The 15195-nt window shown below is 47.9% G+C and overlaps 1 protein-coding gene across 4 annotated transcripts in view; it reads left to right on the top strand.

Moving 5' to 3' along the window:
- LOC146835338 (uncharacterized) overlaps positions 1 to 15195 on the top strand; it is a 542691-nt gene that overhangs the window by 28389 nt on the left and 499107 nt on the right. For all 4 annotated transcript variants that reach the window (XR_014960720.1, XR_014960719.1, XR_014960721.1 and 1 more), the window contains exon 2: positions 822 to 1041. The gene's annotated coding sequence lies outside the window, so the exon portion shown is untranslated. The remainder of the gene's footprint in view (positions 1 to 821; positions 1042 to 15195) is intronic.

Genomic DNA, 15195 nt, shown 5'->3' with positions numbered 1-15195 from the left:
CAATCAAACACTCACACCCAGTCAACAGAGCTGGGTTTGATCCATCAACGTTCTTTAGCCCACTCTGCCACCCCAGTTCAGACATGGCCATATGCAAATCAGTCTGACCCTGTGCCTCATGGGAACAGTCCAGCCCAAACTGCCAAGCCATGCCTTCCCTGGACCGGAAACAAGCTTCCTAGGACCGGTTTCGGGTATTTCAGCCGTCTTCAGCCAGGCTTGCTTGAATCCAGTGGCAAAGTGAGCAAGGGACTCACGTCTGAGCATACCCTGTCAACTTATGGCGAACAAAGCAAAAACCAAAGGAAATGATGTACGGAGTGTTGAACATTGCAAGCACTCACCCCCAGTCAACTGATCTGGGTTTAATCCGTCACCGTTCTTTAGCCCACTCTGCCACCCCAGTTCAGACATGACACTGAACCTCAGCTCGCATTATGGTCCGTAAGCGCTCCATAGTCCTCTTTCTATTTTATGCCTGTGCTGGCCGCAAACACAATCATGGCTGCCTTGGAACATTTCTTCTCCTGTGTATAATGCTGCCAGTCCATTGCTGTTTTCCCCATACTACTATCTGCAGTGATAATATTCACACAGCTCACCTACGTTTAGGCCTTTTCGTCAGTTTGTAAAAAATGTGTAGATCGAAGATGTAATTACGGTGAATGTACGTAGGGGCGAGTTCCTGTCTGGCTGAGCGTTTATCACAGTGCATTTTATAAACACTACTGTCAAGCTTGTAGCATGGTAATAGCATTGTTCTGGCCACACCTCCGTCAGTGGACTCCTCCTCGTGATTTTGTTTTTTATTTTTGTTTCAGTGTCCTGAAATTCATCAAGTAACTTCCGGTGAAAGTCCCACCCTGAAACACTGCTAAAACGTGATTGACAAGTTCCGTATTTGCCTGCATTTCTGCGATTCTCTGTTGTTTGGATGGCCGCTGGAGTAGGGTGTGTGTGTTGCTGGTTGGAGGAGCCGAGTCTCAAGCCCGCCGATAACTGGTGCTTCCAAGTTGAAGCGAGGATTTTGCAGTTTTGCTGGTAAGTCAGATCACCAATCTGAGCCCCCTTCACCTCCGAACCCTCTGTTGCTATGCATGTTTGGCCTGAGGTTAAGCCATGACGTGCGTCGGAGCTGCTTTACATTCTTTTATATTTCTCACAGCAGTCAGGACTTTACATGTATTCAACACATTGTTTCTCCTCCAGCCAGGGTATCCATCTTTAAATGACAAGCAAGTCCATGCTATGTGCAACATGATCAGACCGTGCTGACTTTTCAAAAACAATACGCTGCGTTCTGGGACTTGTAGGATTGCTTTTAATATTGTTATAAAAAGACTAAAATCACAACAATGGTTCTTAGCTCCGGTTGGTTAGATTTCCTACTTTGGTTTCATTTATTTATTTATTTGAAAAGTTTTATAAAGCACGAACAAGACCCTTACGGGTATCAGAGCGCTGTACAGATGTGGCGAAAGCATGAATAAAACCAAAACAATGGTATAAAAGGTGTAGCTAAGTCATACACTGTCAAACAATTGGGGGGGGGGGAAACCCGGTGTTAGGGAGTAGGCCCAACCCGAACTGTAGCAGAAGAGCCCTAGAGCGAGATAGCAATTTAACAGACAAACATACCATAAATCGCAACAACAGTGTACAATAGGAATCAAATTTGTAGTCAAAGCATGAGAACAAGTTGATGCTGTTAATGTTCACTCATGAATAGCCGTTTGACATGTTTCTTGAAAGATGCAGTGGAAGCATTGGATCTGAACTCGGGAGGCAGGGCGTTCCAGATTCTTGGTGCAAGACCGGTGAAAGCACGATTGTAAGATCTTTTCTTTTTGAATTTGGGAGGTTTCAAAAGTAGGGTGGACGTACATCTTAAGTTCCGGCCTGAGCCCGAAAGTTCAAGCTTATTTACCAAGTAAACCGGGGTGTTGTAATATATGGCTTTATGCGTCAAGCAGGCTATCTTGAAACGTATCCTAGCTTCGATAGATAGCCAATTTAGTTGCAAAAAGTCAGGGGAGATGTGGTCATGCTTTCTAGAACCAGTGATAAGCCTGGCCGATGCGTTTAGAGTAGCTCTGAGTGGGGCCAAGATAGCTTTGGGAAGCCCAGCCAGGGTCACCAAACCATATTCCAGTCTAGAGATAACCAGTGATTGTACAGCCGGCCTGATGTCTTAAGGGTGTTGAGTTGAAAGTTGGCTCCCCTAATAGTTGCACTGATGTGCGCTTGCATATTTAGATGTTTGTCCAAGGTGATGCCTAACGATTTAGCAGAGTCTACCACATGAGGGATGCAGTTAAGAGCAGTGAGTTTTTTAAGCCAGTCCAGGGTAGGTGCAGAGTGGTTTGGGGGGGGCAATCAGAAAGAATACAGTTCTGAGAGTATTTAACAAAAGATGGTTCTGGGCTAACCATTTTGAGTTTGTGAAAGTGCAACATTTAGTGTTTTTATATCCTCTTGAGAGGAGATCTTCAAGTACAGTTGCGTGTCATCCACATACATGTGGTACTGAATGTTAGAATGGTTCAGAATGACAGTAAGTGGTTCCATAAAAAGGTTGGAAAGAGTGGGCGAGAGTGCAGATCCTTAGGGAACTCAGATGGTAACCGGGGTACTGGTTGCAAGGGAGTGGTTAACTTTGATTCTTTGTGTGCATATGTAAGAAAGAGGCAAACCAATTTAGGACCGGGCCAGTGAGACCCATCCTATGTTGAAGAGGAGCAATCAGGTTTTCATGTTTGATGGTATCAAATGCTGAGGACATGTCAAGAAGGGTCAGGAGACAAGGGACATTTTCATCCAGGGATCTCAAGGCGTCATCCACAATGTCAGGGAGTTAAGGAGTTGATATTTCTCTATGTGGTTGCATAGCTGCGAGTGGACACATTTTTCAAGCAATTTAGCTAGAGTCATGATGCTGGTGATAGGTCGGTAGTTGTTAGGATCAGATAAATCCAATTTGGGCTTCTTAGAAATGGGAGTAACTTGCCCAGCCTTGAGGCAATCAGGGATCCTTCCCTATATGATAGATTCATTAATGATCTGGGACCACAGAGGGATAATGGGCGAATTGAGATCTTTAAAAGACTTAGCAGGTAGAGGATCGCTGAAATGGTTGGAAGGTTTAAGAGACGTCATGTTGTGTAGAAGCTCCATGATATCTGGAAGGAGAAAGGAATACTGCAGAGGGTTCCGCCAACTCAGCTGATGGTGCGGTAAAGTTCAGAGGCCGCAAAAAGGAGTGTCATGTAGCAGCTCCAGCTGCTGTTCAATTTTCCTTGTTTTTTCAGAGAAGTCCTTCCCACTAGGGAGTCATGATCGGGCTGGAAGAGTGGTTAGCTTGTTGCTTGATGATTTCAAAGAGCTTCTTGGTTCTATTTTTTGCTCCATCCAGCTGAACCCTGAAGTGGTATGTTTTAGCAATGCGGATGTGTTTGTTGTATGTACTTCTCACCTTCCTTAGCTGAATGAGAGTTGTGGTGGAGGGCGTGTTTCTTCAAAGCTTCTCTGAGAGTCTAAGATTGCACCGCTCATCATTTAGGGCACCATTAAACCAAGGTTTGGATTGTTTGACTGGGATCCTTTTGAGTTGCTTCGGTGCAATAGTATCAAAAATGTTTCTGCTGGGGGGTAGAAAGCACACTTGGCGCCTGGGATTATTTTGTTTTTAAAATATAGGTGTGGGTGATGTCTAACATGGGCATGCCCATGCCCTCACCCCCCAAAAAAACAAAAGGGACAGTCTTTCTGCTCCCCGTGGGGCAGATGGGGGTTATTACCCCTCTTATGCACCACAGGGGCGACAGAAAGCCCACTAGGCAGCAGAGATTTATGTTTTCTTTTCAATAAAAGAGGGGTGTGGGCTGCCCAGATTGCCAATGCCCCCACCCCCCAAAAAATGGGTACAGTATTTCTGCTCCCCTGCCCCCACTTCGAGAGCATGTGGGGGCAATAGCTCACTTGGCGCCATGGACTAGATTTTTTGTTTCTTAGTGTAGGGGTGGGTGCTGCCCAGCCCCCCCCCCCATAAAATCAATGGGCACAGTCGTTCTTTCCCCGGGGGCATAGCACAGCAGTAGCCCCCGATCTGCACCAGCCAGGGACTATTCTGCCCTTCACCCCAAGGAGGGGGACAGAAAACCCAGTGTACACCAGGGACTATTTTTACTTTGAGTAGGGGTGGTGCAGCCCAAAATGGGCATGTCTGTGCCCCCACCACCTCAAAAACAACAAAAATGGGCACAGTCTTACTGCCAGGGGTCAGATGCTGGTTATTACATCCGAGCCAGCCCACTAAGGATTTGTTTGTGGGCATCTTAGGGAGGGGCCTCACACTCAAAGGTTGCTCCCCTTTTTTGTTTTTTGTTTTTTGGGCCTCTGCCTTGGGGGCAGAAAAAGAGGGAGAGAGAGAGAGATACATACATACACACACACACACACTGGAGTTTGGCTGACAGTCTGCATGTATTGATGATTACCTGCCTGTGTGTGCACTGGCATTTTGCTGGCAGTGTGTCTGGACTTGCGCTTGGCTGGCGATGTGTGTGGACCAGCTCTTGGTGGTGGTGTGTGTAGACTGGCTGTTCCCTGGCAGTGTGCATGGACTGGCGCTTGGCTGGTGGTGGGCGTAGATGGCACTTGGCTGGCGGTGTCTAGCTTTCATGGATCCCCCAGCATTTTACTTACCCAGAATCCTCTGCAAACCTCAAATTTAGCTAAAAATTCACATTTTGCTTACTACGTTCCTCTCGATCTCCTGATAAAAATGATACCTCACTTGTGTGGGTGCCCAAAGCAAAGCCATCCTAAAAGTTTACTTTAAAAAACTGCTGTTATGGACACACATTGGTTTCCCCTCAGTTTTCCATTTTATACGTTTTTAAGCTGACTCTGCTTTGGGTAGGCAAATTCCACTCCGCTCGCTGAATTTGGGTAATTTTGCGTTCCGCGAACAACGCGGAATTGGCAAAAATGCCGCAATCCTCGGCTTCGCAGAATTTTTTGCTTGTTCGCGCTTTCAAAATGCGTGTCTGTGAGATATTTCCCCTCGAGCACGCAAACAGCGTTCGCGAACAGGATATAAGCATCGCAAACGGGCGGAACAAGCAATTCCGTGTGTTTGCGGAATTTCTGCGTGCTCGCGGAGATTTTTTACCATTTCGCGGAACTTTGCATATCGCGACTACTCAAATTCCGCCCACCCCTAGCTTTGGGCACCCACACAAGTGAGGTTTCATTTTTATTAGTAGACAGAGGGGAAGACTGGGTGGTAGGAAATTTGTGCAGGCACGCTGATTCCACACGGAAATGTGATTTATGTTTTTTAGCTGAATTTCAGGTTTGCAGGGGATTCCGGGTGAGAAAACATTGCAGAATCCACGCAATCCACACCTCCAAAGATTCCCCAGGGTGTCTAGTTTTCAGAAATGTATGGGTTTTGTAGGTTTACCTAGATGGCCACCAAGCCCGGGAACAAAAACTCAGGTACCCCCGTATCTATCACAAAACAACCTGTTTTTGCAAAGACAGCTCCTGCGTTTTGGTCCCGGGCTCGGCAGTCATCGAGGGAAGGTGTAAGTTTGCGGCTCCCTGCAGATTCCAGAACTTTCCATCAAAGAAATGTGAGGAAAATCTTTTTATCTTTTTTTACAAAGTTTGAGGTTTGCAAACGATTCTGGATAACAGAACCTGGTGAAAGCCATGCAAGTCACCCCATCTTGGATTCGCCTGGGTGTTTAGTTTTAATGTTCAGGTTTGCTAGGTTTCCCTAGCTACCTACTTTTCACTCTTGATATTTTACCAAATAAAATGCTGTATACCTGGTACACAATGAAAAACCATTGCAATGTGCATCTCAGTAATTTGCTCTGAGTACCTCGGGTTCTTGTTGAACCTACAAGTCGTAAATATTCCCACAACCAGACGAATGCAGTGTACGTAATGGTATATTGCTTTCAAAACTCTTCCATACTTAGAAGAAGTTACAGGTGAAAATGTAGGCACAAATGGCTGTTTTTTTAAACTCAATATCAATAATATTACATTTCAACTGTTAATTGCTATAGGAAAACCTTGAAGGATCTACGCAAATGACTTCTTGCTGAATTCAGTTCAGTTGAATTCATTTTGACTACTTTTCAGAAATGTATAGCTTTGCAGTATCCATTATTGGTTTCATACCCATTTCTACCACTAACTGGAGGTTGAAAGCACACAAAATAGGAAAAATAGGCTTTGACTCACTAAAATGCCAAAACATTGTACAAAATGTTGGTTTTCTGACAAAGGTCTGCCTGTTCCTGAAAGCTGGAAAGATGGTGATTTTAGCACCGCAAGCTCTTCATTGATACCATTTGCGGGGGAAAAACAGATGCTTTCTTCTGCTGCACTTTTTCCCCCCAAAAAACAAAATGCAGTTGTATTTTGGCTAATTTCTCAGTCCCCTCCCGGGGAATCCACAAACTCTGGGGACCGTTACAATGTCCAGGCTGTTGGGAAAAAAGGATATAAATTTGGCGTGGATGTCTTATGTGGACAAAAAGGTATGGGGGCCTAAGCACTAACTATGCCGAGTAGCCCAAAAAAGGCTTAGCACAGGGGAGGAAAAGGCCTAGCATCGAAGTGGTTAATCCTCCCATGCATGCCGCAAGTCCTCTTCTCTAATAATGCACATTGAAAATAAAATACATAAGCTTTTAGGTTTTCAGTTTCTATGGTTTCTAAAGTGTGTTTTTTTTTCTTTCAGTGTTTTACAAAATGATAAAACATTTTTGACTTTTTCTTTCTCTGTAAACATTCATGAGGCTTGTGTTTATCTAAAGAATGTTACGTTTTTTCTTGTTTGTTTGAGCCTATTGCCATTTTTAATATTATCCATTTATCTTCTCCTAACCCTTTTTTTGGATTTGCTCTTTTAGGTAACGTTTCATTGTTTTGCTCACCTGTCTAATTTTCCATCGATCTCTTTCAAACAGTCAGTTTTGACCTGATAGGGAGCAGCACTGTTTTTCTGGCTAGGGTTGTGCTATTCAAATACCACATGCGAGGCACCTTTTTAAAGGAAGAACACTTTAGTGGCAGCAAACTGTGTTGCTGTATGAAGCAGCTGAGATAGTAAAGAACCTTGGTGGCCTGCAGCAAGCTTTGGATCATTTGCCGTTGCGTTTGACTCTGTGAATTAATTTTATTTAACATTTTTGAGCTGTGCCCATGGATTTTTTTTGTGTATTTGAAAAGCAGTGTGGGCATTTGTTTATTCAAAAGCTGAGTAGGGACTGTGTACTTGCCTGATGTGTAAGAGTCGCAGAAGGCACTCTATCTTTGTGTTATGTGCAGGGTGCACTGTTCTGGTGCATTTTCTATCTTGTGGAAAGAATGAGCACACCTCTGTATGTTTCCATTAAATGTAGCCACAGTGATTTGTACAGGTGATATTGCAAAGCGTGAGAAGGAGAAGAGTCCTATGAAAGTCATGGGAATTACGTGTTTGGGAAATCTTGTTCACAGGCTTGGGCTGGAAAAGGGATGTTGACTGCAGGACATTGCAAGTGAGGTGCAGGTGAATTAATATAATAACCAGTCCTACCTTGATGGTTGAAAGCGTGGAGGGCAGTCAAGGTGTAGGAAATATGGACAGAGCCTTTTGACTTAAGAGATGTTTTTAAGAGAGTGTTTCAGGTGCTGAGAATGGTTCAGGAGTGAGAGGATGCTAACAGGCTTGGCTTTGGTGCACCATTGGTGCACTCGCTAATCAGATGCACCACAGCTTTCAACTAGTAGACCACGAGGCTAGTGCCTATCTCAACAAGCACTAAAGTTAGAGGTGGGACAACTAAACAACAGTCTGTAACCCAACTCAGACGGGGAGCTCCCAACCTGGTGGATAATACTGTCAAACTAAAAATAGCTAAAACATATTGGAGAAAAGTCAAACGACAAAGAAGGTATAATCAATAAATCTCTGCTCTGCAGAATATTGTGGGAGTAGTCAATAAAGCCATGCATCTCCATGAACAATAATATTTAATGTATGGCACAACATTCTAATGTGCACCCTGTTGTCTTAAGTCATCATGATTCGTCTCTTTCTCCAAGATCAATTGTTGTTTTAACAAAATCTTGACCATATGCATCTACCTAAAGCTGTAACTAGTATATGAGTGGTATGTGAGCTCCCATTTTTTTACTAAGTTGCTGAATGGACACTAGTAAATTACCACCTTCGCTGAAAAATATAAGATATTAGATATGAAAAGAAATGGATTTCTCCAGACCCACCTTGATTGTTGTTTGTAGTCTCTACTTCACATACAATACAGATAAGTGTACCTTACAATCGTTGTTTATATCCTGATTGAAATCCACCATTCATGGAAACTATTCCGTTCAAGGTGGTTACCAACACCCCATTAAGTTCGATACCAATGTCCATGTACGTGGTTTACTCATTACTTTACTACCACTGTACTCACTGCTCTATTATCACCATAACAGTCTCATTGAGACACCTTGACTTACTTTCTTTCACTACTTCGAACAAAAATTGGAGTACTTTTACCTTTAGAAACTGACTTCAATTGGCACCTCCTGCACTATTACCCTCTTTGTACTACCCGAAAGAGCACATTTAACGAAGCACCTAATTCAGGCAGTCATTCGCACCTCTAAGACACTTAGGGTATATTTATTAACAAGAATTGCCGCTAACTAGAGTTAGCGTTAGTTAGCTGCAATTTTCTTGCCGTTCCGTATCGCCAAGAACTGTCACCATGGTTCCGATGTATTTACAGTACGTCGCCACATGGCGATAAGATCTGCTCGCGCTGGTGAAAACTGACGCTAACACTAGCGTCAAGGCGATAAAAAACTTTGCCACTAATGAGAGAAAAGTGATGAAAGGCCAATTTAGAGGCAAAAAACCTCAAGTTAGTCAGTCCAATATCACCTGTCTGCCTCTAGAGACAAAAATACCCTATAATTCCACCACCAATGATAAAAAGAATATAAAAACAAAGGAATGCATAATGGAGCAGTCAGGGCAATTTCGGTACACCTAAACAAACCCCCCCAATCCCCCCAACAGCCAGGATAACCAGCCAGAGTCCAAGGGGAAGAGGAGATGCAGATTTAGGGCTCCATATATGTAAAGAGGCGCACCGCTGGGTAAAACCAGTGATGCATCCCTTTTCAGAGGGACACTGCCTTTTATTTATTTGTTTAAAAAACCAACACATTAATAAATAGCTCAAATTCTAGTAAATGCGAGACCTGCCTAAGGTGCGGGAGATGGTGTGGGTTAAGGCACGGAGGGAGACCAGATCGCAGGAGATATGTGTGGGGAGGTGCGCATCCTGGGGTTGGAGGACGGGTGTTGTGGTGCTTGCCACGGGCTGGTAGCGTCGTGGGGCATGCAAGGGGATCGGTATTGGCACGGTGGGGTTGGTTCCAGAGGGTAGGTGCGGGTGGGTTGCAGTGAAGTGTGGGGGGTTTTGCGGTGGCGAGGGGAAGGACTAGAGGGCAGGGGGTGGAGCTTGAGAAGAAGGACGGTGTCAGGGATGCTGGATGATTTTGTGAGTTGCGGAGTGGTCAGTGGGGCCCGCTAGGCAACGGTAGGCTACGGCAGGACCGAGGGGGTAGAGGTGGCGCTATGCGTGGAGGGGCCGGTATTGGAGCGGATCAATTTGCGGTGATCATGTGCAGATGATTTGGTTATCTCGGAGTGCCACAGACCGGGTGTGTGGGTTAGAGGGATGCACGGAAGATCGGGGGGCTTCGATGTGCAGTTGGAATCGTGCATGAGAGTTGGTTGAGGGGCGCAGGAGTGGGAGCAGCGGGGGGCTACTGAGAGCCTCGCCTTGGGAGTGGTGTATTGGGTGGTTGGATGCAGGCGCGGAGGGGCCCTGCGTTGAGAACTGCCGACATTTGAGCGGAGGAATAATGTTTAGATCTCGGCATGTGATCCTGGGCAGATTATTAATCACCCACAGTACCGAAAAAGAGGAATTCGGCCTGGGGTGACGCAAGGGGGGCGGGGCATAAGGGGGCTGCAAGGTCTGAGGCAGGGGGGCGGCGAGGTGCGTGGGGGCCCTCATTGAGGGGGCTTAAGGAAGGGCAGCAAAGGGTCGGAATACAAGGTAAGGCGGGGAAGCAGGCTTCCCAGGGGGAGGTTTTTGGCGGATAAGAATGGACTGGGTCTGTTAGAGTAAATTGGGTGTGCCCCGGCAGCTTGTGAGGGGGGGGTTGCGGCGCCAGGCACTGCAGGGCTCAACAATTAGAAGTCATTGTTTGACAAAATTTCTTGCAATGGCAAGAGGACTTAGCACACGGGGGTGTAAAGCGGGCGCGCCCGGTTTGTTATCCCAGCGACTCCAGGTTTGGGGCCAATCCTGTGTTTGGGGGGGGGGTGGCTCGGCACATCCGCACAACTTTGTGAAGTGGTGGCCAGCTGCGCTCACCAGGAGGTGTTCTTTCTGGCAGCCCCTGTCATCGGTTTTGCGGCATTTGTGCTGTCTGTTGTGGTGGAGCACTCGTATGCCCGGGGCACATAGCTTGGTGGGAGGCCATGGGTTCAACCCCTAGTATCTCCAGGAAAACTCATGTTTTAGTGTTGCCTGGGGGGGCCTGCGCTCGTGACAGGGGCTGCTGCTTTCGGGCACAGTCCTGTCTGGTGTTCAGGGGCAGGGTGTCGAGCTTCTGCTGTTCGTCCCTCGCTGGCAGCAGGGCGCGTTTCCTTCGTCCTGGTAGAGCGACGCTGCCCCAGTTTCCAGCCTTGTGGGGAACCAAACAGGCAATGGTTGTGGGTAGAGTGAAGCGGCTCGTTACTCAGTTCGGTGACCAGAGCAATTGGGTTTTGCCGATCGCCAGGCTCCACTTTCCAGACCAGCTGACGTGGGCATCTCAGGCTCTGGAGTTACGGGGGGCCGGGGCGATATCAACACTAGTTAGGCAATGTCCTTTTCCCCGTTCTCCTTTTCTTTTGTCACCCCCGCTGATAGTTCTGCATCCACTTGTTACCTCTCTACACGTAGGCACAATATGGAAGAGACGTTGCGTAGCGTGCCCGTGAGCACACAAAGGCAGTGGTGTGTGCATACAGGCGGCAGCAGGTGGTGACACACACATGCCTTTTGTTCCTTGCAAGTGGTGCCCTCCCTCACAGGCTGCCTCCCTCCTTCCTCACAGCTTGCCTCCCTTTGTTATCTCCTCTTTCCATGGGAGTTTATAAGCTCTCCTGCATTTACAAAGACAAGACCACCACAAACTTGCCATACCACGTACCATAGTCCTGCCCTAACAGTCTCATATAACGCCTTCATTGTAAGTGACATGTGTCCACGTAATTATTAACCACGCATTTATACTTGATACAATCAACAAAGTGTAACCTGCTTTTTATTTAAGGGTAGAACACCCCAAAAACCGAAACATCTAGAGAGTCTAAGTACTTAAAGCAGCAAAGCCACAAGTAAAGCGATCGCAAAAGTGAAAGCGATCCCTTTTGGAAACATTGAAAGCCGTGAGTGGTGCATGCGCGCGTGCCACAGCGAGCCATGTGGTTTCAATTATCGCGCCCGTGTCTGGGCACGGTAATTGAAACCACGTGGCCTTTGGTGCGCGTAATAGACACCAATAGGCCATGGGCGGAGCAATGCGCCCGCCTTTGGCCTATTGCGTGCAGTCTAAGTAACAAGCACGCACGCCAAGGCCAATAGCAGGACAGGAAAGTAAAAACACATGCACGAGCGTGTGCAATTCCAGGCTCGATATCCGAACCCCGGACAAAAGGACTCTTGCTGCGCGAGCAGTGCTGCGCACTGCAACGCTAGGCGCAAGACCTAAGAAACAAGGAAAAAAGAGATTGAAGACACAATCTCCACTCATGCACACAACTGCAAAGATCTCTTCCACATCATCAAGGAGTTCGCCCAATCCATCAGCGAGTCCACCGACATCCGTCCCTCACAAGACCTCTGCGACAAACTCAGCACCTTTTTCCACCACAAAGTCAAGAGCATCAACGACAACTTCGACGAAGACAACCAACACACTAAACCTTCACCACCCCAACACCCTGAAGCCAGCGATCGACACCTTGACAGCCCTCACCACCGAAGACACACTGAAGACGATGAAGTCAATCCACTCCGGGGCCCCCACAGACCCCTGCTCCCACCACATTTTCAACAGAGACGCCAACATCATCGCACCCATGCTCTGCCACACCATCAACCACTCCCTGGCAACCGCCTCGTTCCCTGATGACTGGAAACACGCTGAGAACAACCCCCTCCTGAAGAAACCCTCGGCTGACCTCACCAACCTCAAAAACTACAGACCCATCTCCCTGCTCCCGTTCCCAATGAAAGTCATCGAGAAAGCCATCAACAGCCAACTCGCCACATTCATCGAAGAGCACAACATCCTCGACTCGAAAAAAACACAGTACGGAAACCACGCTCATCGCCGCAACAGACGACATCCATACCTTACAGGCAAAGGAGAAACAGCAGCCCTCATCCTCCTCGACCTCTCAGCGGCGTTCAACATAGTCCCTCACCTCACCCTAATACGCGGACTCCACGACGCAGGGATCCAAGACAAGGCCCTTGACTAGATCCGCTCCTTCCTCTCCGTCAGAACGCAGCGGGTCAGATTCCCCCCTTTCCTCTTGGACTCTAAACCTACCACCTGCGGAGTCCCCCAGGGGTCCTCCCTCAGCTCTACGCTCTTCAACGTCTACATGGCTCCACTCCTCCCCATCGTCAGAACCTACGGACTCAACATTGTGTCATACGCATACGACACCCAAACTCAACCTCTCTCTATCCAACGAACCCAACACCGCCAGACACAACTTTCGAGAAGGCATGGAAGCTGTTAGAATCCGGGGTCTCTGGTTGGCGCAGGTATGCACTTGCAACAAGCAGGGACCCTTTCCTCTAAGTCAGGGCGAAGGATTACTCTAAGAAAATAACCCCTGCTCACCCTCTAGGTAACGTGTCGCGAGCAGTCAGGCTAGATTCCAGAGGGCATAAGGTTAAGCTTTCAAGGCGTCCCACAACAACCACCAACCCACCACACAGAGACACAAGGCTGTATTTATAAAAATAAAGTTCTTTATATAAAGTTCTTCAAGCAGGCTTTAAAAATACAATTCTTCACTTAAAATGAGGTTCCAGTTACTTGTACTCAATATTCCATGAGGCCACAGTTCTTAAAAGGCAATCTTTAGTGCAATCTGCACTTTCTGGAGGTCTGTGCGCTTCGGAGCGTCTTTCGTACGGTTCGTACAGGTGTTGGTACGCGTCGTACCACTCTTCGTACGGGCCGTACAGTCTTTTGGACGCTTCCTGCGCTTGCTCACGCTTCCCGCGTGAATCGGCATATGCTGTACGGACCGTACCGGCGAAGGTACGTGCTGAACAGGGGTCAGTACGCTTCGTACACCCAAGGCTGCTTCCTCTGCAGTGTCTCACGCTTCTCGCTGGGGTCAGCGTACGGAACAGCCAGTCCGGGCCGCCCAGGTGAAAGTATGCGCCGTACAGATGTCCGTATGCTCCGTACCCTCGGGGCCGCTTCCCCTGCAGTTGCTCACGCTTCTCGCTGTGGTCAGCGTACGGTCCGGGCCGCACAGGGGAAGTACGCGCCGTACAAGTGGAAGTACGCGTCGTACAGGGGCACACAGTACCTTAGTCTTTTGTAGGAAGTTTGCGGTGGCCTCAGAAGTCCGTAGAGGGGCGTCCCACGTCGCGTTGTAGTCCCGCTTGGGCGGTGGACGACGATGCTTCGTGGGGCGCTTCCAGACGTCGCAGCACTCCTCGGGGGTCAGAAGCAGGAGGAACAGCTCGGGGGTGATTTATCAGCGCGGCGCGCTGTCGACTTCGTCCCAAATCGACGAACCAGTGAGCTGCCGGTCGTCACAGTGGTTTCTATGGCCAGGGGTCGAAGAGGCTCGGCGCTTGGGCACAGGCAGTCTCTTCCTTACGTTGCGAGCTCCGGCTTGAGGGGGCAGTTGTTTACTTTGCTCAGGCCAGGCAGGGCCTTTACGGTGCTCACAGCAGCACAAACGATTCAGGAGACGCGTTGCTCAGCGAGAGGGGGCACACAGGTTCTCTGGGGTCAGTGTTGCAAATTCACCCACAGCAGCTTCCTCTTCTTCCAGGGGAGGGTAGCGCCCACTGTTCCTGGGGTGCAGTTCAGGGGGCAAGTTCACAAGCAAGCTCTTGGAGATTGTTTAAAAGCACAAGTTGAATTCAAAGTCTTTCAGTCTTTTCCTCCTCTCCTTCAGCAGCAAGGCACCTACCACAGGCCAGTCTCTCAGGCTTAGAGACAGTGCTCCTCCATGCAGTTTTCCCAGGTCCTTCTCTTCGGGCAGAGGTTCTTCTTGGCGCAAAGAGGATCTGATTTCTTAGGAGCAGGGCTCCTTCTTTTATACACAGTTTCTTTTGTTCTTTGTCACCAGGGGGCCTGTGCCTGGCTCAGTCCGGTTCTGGAGCACTTTTTTTGTGGTGCCTCTGCTCCTTCCTTTCAGTGCACAGGGCAGAGACATCAGCCGCTCCACAGGGGGCGGAGCCAGCATTGTGGTGGCAGAGCACATGTCTATTCAGAGTCAAGGTGTACTCCTCCCACCCATCCTGGTGTAATCTCTCTACCCACCACCTGGCAGCCAGCCTGTCTCCTGGAATTCCCCAGCCCTGCCCCTCACTGAAACTAGGCAGCATACACACACAAAGCAGAGGCGGACTGAAATGGCTAAGCAAGTAAATACTAACTTTCTAAAAGTAGTATTTACAAACACAGTATATTAAAATAAACTTTACTAAAAGAAGTATTGTATTATTCTGAGTTCAGGCATACTAAACTTGACTTTCTACCATGCTCTCTGAGTCCGCTGGGATTATAGCGTGTAATAATTCCAGCAGCCCCTTCTGGCATATGGAGAGCAGGTAGCCTTCAATAATGAAAAACGAAAATGGCTGTAATTCACTATTAGGACATGCCACACACACCAGGGCATGTCCTACCTTATGCTTACAATGCACCCTGCCCTTGGGCCTACCATAGGGGTGACTAATATGCAGTTAAGGGAAAGTTTACGGACTGGCAAGTAGGTGCACTTGCACAGTCAGCAAGACAGTACCAGACTGCACGCAGGTTCTGCAATGGCAGACCCTATAT

The sequence above is a fragment of the Triturus cristatus genome, chromosome 4_2, assembly GCF_964204655.1.
Source record: "Triturus cristatus chromosome 4_2, aTriCri1.1, whole genome shotgun sequence".
Taxonomy (NCBI): domain Eukaryota; kingdom Metazoa; phylum Chordata; class Amphibia; order Caudata; family Salamandridae; genus Triturus; species Triturus cristatus.
This window is presented reverse-complemented; position numbering and strand designations above follow the sequence as displayed.